Here is a 4,908-nt window from a genome sequence, read left to right as displayed (position 1 = left end):
ATCTCTACAAAGAGACTATTAATTCCACATTAATCTTATTAAAGTATTACTCTACTGCTCATTCTAATAGTGATTTTCCAGTTCAACTCCTTTCATACTTCAGTTCCTACATTTACGAAGAGAATAACGGGGGATAATACTTCTCATTTCCTAACCTACACATAGGATAGTACACATTGCCTTTGTGTTATGTTCTTTTTTTTTTTTTTTTTGCCTTTTCGAATGAAGGTTTTTTTTTTTTTTTAATTTTTAGTTTTTTATTTTTTAAATTTTAAAATCTTTAATTCTTACATGCATTCCCAAACATGAAAAAAATATGGAACGCTTCACGAATTTGCGTGTCATCCTTGCGCAGGGGCCATGCTAATCTTCTCTGTATCGTTCCAATTTTAGTATATGTGCTGCCGAAGCGAGCACTGTGTTATGTTCTAAGAGGGAAATTTCATGATATAGGGAAAAACAAAAATGGGCTATTAGAAAGAATGTGATCGTGCCCTGAAGTTCAAAGAGAAGTGCTAGAACATAGTATGCGTATGACTGTTGTCCATTATCCATTTCCCTGGGAAATTAAACTAATCAAATGCTTCATCTTCATTACTGTTCTGAAATAAATGTGTTCTCATATCTGACTGATAACAGAAGCTTTTGCTGTTCCAGATATTTCTAAAGAAGCACTAACTTCTGCCCCAGGTGAATACAAAGCCATATAAACTAGTGAGATGATAAAACAGTTTGGCGAAAAAAAAGATTAGCAACAATTACTTCCTTTCAAAATAAGCTTCCAGGGAATATAGGAAAAATTTAATGTTCTGGTGAAAAATCTAATATTCCTAAATAAGCTTGTTAGAATCAGAGTGTTTCTAAAAAGCGTCAACTTTATTGTTGTCAGAGGCGTTTTTTTCTTGTAGGCAACATAATGTTAAAGCTTTGAGTATGGTTATTTAACTATTAATAGTGTGAGTATAATTAGAGAATAGTACTAGACCTTGTAAAAAGGCAAGTGAAATGGACTTAATGCCACTGAACTGTACACTTAAAAACAGTTAAAACGGTAAATATTATGTTATGTGTATTTTACCACAGCAGAATAGAATACATAAACAAGGCAAATGAAATCTCCCTAGTTGTTTTCATACTTCTAACAGCAAATAAAATATACAACATCTAATAAATGTTTTAGGAACTCAAGGCCACTTAATAACTAGTAAGTTAAAATAAACATTGGGTATTATGTTCACCAGATAATATTTTCCTAATTCAATTTGACTCCAAGCAGCAATGTGATATTTTCCACAGGGCATTTAGTAAAAACATCAATCTGTGAAAGGCAGGGAAAGGCTGTAGTAGTCCAGCACTCCCGCAATTCATATTGGTGGACTGGACAGGCTTACTTTGGATTTACTTTAATTCCTTTATTGCTTTGTCCCACTTCATTAATGGGGTTGGTAAGAGACTGCAAATAACCCAGGGAGTGAGAGACGTATCCAGGCAGAGGCGTACTTACTGATACCTTTCCCAGCTCCACTGGCCAATGACTGCATATTTCAAAGCCTCTCTTGACCAGTTCGGTTCTCCCACTGAAGCAGAAACTGATAGTTGATGAAATTGATAATTGATGATACTTGAGTTTCATCACCAACTATAGCACTTTCTTTGCTATAGAAAAAAAAATCATTAGTTGCTTCTTTAGAGTCTAAGTTAAAAATGGTAGAGCATTTCTTCTGTGAAGTTTTAAATCTTTATGGTCATTCATTACTAAGGTGGACACTTCCTTACTTCCTCTTAAGGTAAATACCTTAACAAATGGCTAGGTTAAAGCTGTCCAGGCATCTAAGTCTTTTTTTTTTTTTTTCCTCTTTCTTCCTCCTTTCCTCCTTCCTTCCTTCTTTCTAAAAATCTGTGCATGATGTTTAAAGCATTGAGGCTTTCTTCCTGGATTCCAGTGTGCTCATGTTTTCTTTTGAGAGCTTCATTCAACAACTGTTTCCTGACTGTTCACTATGTTTGCGGGCTGGATGGGAGGTGATTGACGGGGTGGTGGACAGGACAGTGGATGAAGGAGGAAAAGCACAAACTTTGAAATGAAACAGACCTTGGTCGAGTCCATCTGTTAGTTCTCATTTCTTCAGAATGTTCTTTGCGAGCTCAGTTCTCATGTGTAAAAACGAACATAACAAGAATGCTTAAAACAGTATTAAATTGAAACAGAGTTATCATAGCAATCAACAGTCACTATTATTATTAAGCTGGGGATGGGATACAAAGAAGAACAAGCTAGTGCAGTGGTTCCTAATTAAGGATGATTTTGCCTGCGAGGGAACACCTGGCACTATTTGGAGACGTTTTTAGTTGTCTTATTTATCGGGTGGTGCTACTGGCATCTAGTGGGTAGAGGCTACTGGTGTTGATAAACATCCTATGATGTGCAGGGCAGACTCCATAGCAAAGAATTATCCAGCCCACAATGTCAATAAGTGTTGACCTTGGTTGAGTAAAGGAAAAACATTAAAATATGCTATATATTTCAGTAATATAAATATATATTTATGTGATATATATTTCATGTATATTTCAAGGAAGTGAGCTTGAGGAGAGGCTGGGCAGATCTGTCTGATTGCCTGTCCAATATCCATGCTTTTTTTTTCTGTCCTAATGTCATTAATGCAGTGTACCCAAAGGATAAACTACATTTCCCAGCTTCCCTTGCAGATTGGACCAACCAATGACATAAAGAGGAAGTTGTTGGATGGGGTCCTTTAGAAAAAGAGCATCCCTATGCTTTGCCCCCTTTTTTAGCTGTGAAATGGCCTCATGGGAGTTGAGATGGCCTGGTGGGAGTCATGTGATTGGAATGATGGGTCCTTGACCATGGAATTCCCACACCAGCCTAGAACTTCTTCCTTCCAAACATTGTTATATGTGTGGGGGGAAAAAAGTGTCTCTTGGTTAAAAGTATGTTGTTTAGGTTTTCTTTTATATACAGTTGCATCCAAATTTGACCAGGATTGGGCCTTGGAGGATTTTGATAAGTGTTAAAGGGGCCTCTGAGCTGAAGGAATCAGTACAAATGAAGGCACAGGAATGTGCATATTTTCGTGAACATGCGTATTTCTAGGGCATAACATGTAGTTTGATATGGTCATTAAATAACATGATAAGTTACATTGGAAGAATGTAGAGTAATGTTTGCAGGAAGGTCTTTAGAGAAAATAAAATGAAAGAGAGAAGACTCACCTGAAGAAAGTAGAGGCTGGCACTCTCCCCTTTCTTGGCTATTTAATTTTGTTGATCACACCTAGATGAACACCGACCTTTCATTTTTCTCACTGAGAAACTGGCCCCAGAGTCAATACTTTATTTCCCTTTTCTATTTCTCAAGGTCATTGTCCTAGTATGATGTATGAGATGTGGACCTGAGATCTCATGGAAGTTGCCTTCCCTGAAAATCATTGACATATAGCATGTGTCATCCCAAACTTTCCCTGGAAACCCCACACTCCCCTTGCCTTTACAGGCTGGCTAAGGTTTATATTAGGGTGAATCCAAATGGAATTTCTTTGAGGAAGTGAAGTGTAGGAAGAGAGGAGGCAGGGTAGAGAATGGAATATTTGAGGGGATGTGCCTGGTAAAGCACAGGAGAAGAGCTGAGGAGAAGAGCACACTTAACCACCTTGCTTCTATTGTCTGCTGTTCTAAAAAGCCAATATTTGGAGGAAGATCAGGCTAAACCACTTGAGTGATTCTGATTGAGTGGGTGTTATGGTCTCAGCACTTAAGTAACCAATCAGATAATAATATTCCTTAACAAACTGACTTAGATATTAATTTAAGGTAATTCTAGAAATAAACATCATCTGTGGCAGTAAATCTTAAACTTTATGGCATCACAAGGTCTACTGAGAATTTACCCAAGAACTCTGAAGTCTCTCCCCAGAAAAATGCACATATATATGTAATGATGCACAATGTCATTTTTAACAGCTGTGAGCATACCTTACAAGTAGAACTCCATCTTTGTTGCAAAAGTGAAGTTTTAATCAAAATGCCAAAATCTGATAGATTGGAAAATTACAAAGCCAGATCACTATATGCAGACTTAATGAAGGAAGTGCTTGTTAAGTGGTTCTACTAAGTCCTCAATTTTCTCACCCACTTGGAGACCATGAAAGGATAAGATCTGAATTTGTGAAGAGATTTCTTTGGAGAGCATTGTTACCCTGCTGTGAATGCCCCCTACCGATGCCCATGTGCTAGGGATTACTGAGCCCATTACTCTTCAGCAGGGAGAGGCTTCCATATGATGAGGAAATGTGCTCCATGTGGTTAAGAGAAATGAAAAATTGGTGCTCAACTCCAGGCCCCACAGCTGAAGAGTCTGGGGGCAGCAAGATAGAAGAGGTGTGTTGGGATCACAGCCAGTGTGGAGAATGAGCTGTGGATAACCAGATATGAGCTGCGGGAAAGAGAGGTTTGTGGAAGTTGCTTTGAGCCCTACTAAAGAGGACCCCAGGAAGAGAAATGGGCACGAATAGAGTGGGTGCCCGTGTCCCTCAGCGAGGGCTGAGCCCAGCTATGGTGGACGGACCATCCTCTGGGTGCTGGGAGTGAATCCATTCACCCTGGCAAGAACTGTCCTATATTCCTTGCATCTCTTCTCAAATTATCTTCCATCCAAGAAGAGTCCAACAAAGCCAGAGAGTGAGGAAGCAATTGAGGCTGGAAAAGAAAGCAGAAGTCAGTCTCATTCCTGTCGCCCAGCTCGGATCTCACATGGGAAGAGTTGAACATGAATGAATGAATGCAGATTGAATTGTTGATTACAATGGAATTGAGACTGTGCATTTTTGACTTAGGCCAAAGAAACACTTAAGAGCAACAGTGAAGTTCATGGTATCTGCCCAAGTTTCT

At 38.7% G+C, this 4,908-nt stretch overlaps 1 non-coding gene across 1 annotated transcript; it reads right to left on the bottom strand.

Moving 5' to 3' along the window:
* Positions 1-310: 310 nt before the first annotated feature.
* On the bottom strand, positions 311-417 carry LOC138439951 (U6 spliceosomal RNA). The gene has a single exon (XR_011256889.1). It is a non-coding gene; the product is annotated as a U6 spliceosomal RNA (small nuclear RNA).
* Between the last annotated feature and the right edge of the window lie 4,491 nt (positions 418-4,908).

The sequence above is a fragment of the Ovis canadensis genome, chromosome 4, assembly GCF_042477335.2.
Source record: "Ovis canadensis isolate MfBH-ARS-UI-01 breed Bighorn chromosome 4, ARS-UI_OviCan_v2, whole genome shotgun sequence".
NCBI classification, from domain to species: Eukaryota; Metazoa; Chordata; class Mammalia; order Artiodactyla; family Bovidae; genus Ovis; species Ovis canadensis.
This window is presented reverse-complemented; position numbering and strand designations above follow the sequence as displayed.